Here is a 329-nt window from a genome sequence, read left to right as displayed (position 1 = left end):
GCGTCACGACACTTCCTTCGCTCCTGTCATGGAGATTATGGTTGACAAATGATACAGTTTAATGATAGGTTATAATAACAAGCTGCACCAGTGAACTGTGCAGTGCCATCTCTGCCATAGGAGAGTCACAGAGACATGAAGTCATGATTTGGGACTGATTTCATGCAGGTCAACACTGGATAAAGACATGACTTAAGAGGCTGATGGATCAGAGGTGCCAGAGTGGAAGGCAGCAGGCGGAGAATGTGTTCTGACTCGTGCATATTTGAGTAATGAACCAGCTGTGATTGCAGAAGTGTGAGGGGAAAAATACAAAACGATGCAGAAGG

The sequence above is a fragment of the Cynoglossus semilaevis genome, chromosome 19, assembly GCF_000523025.1.
Source record: "Cynoglossus semilaevis isolate Cse_v1.0 chromosome 19, Cse_v1.0, whole genome shotgun sequence".
Taxonomy (NCBI): domain Eukaryota; kingdom Metazoa; phylum Chordata; class Actinopteri; order Pleuronectiformes; family Cynoglossidae; genus Cynoglossus; species Cynoglossus semilaevis.
This window is presented reverse-complemented; position numbering follows the sequence as displayed.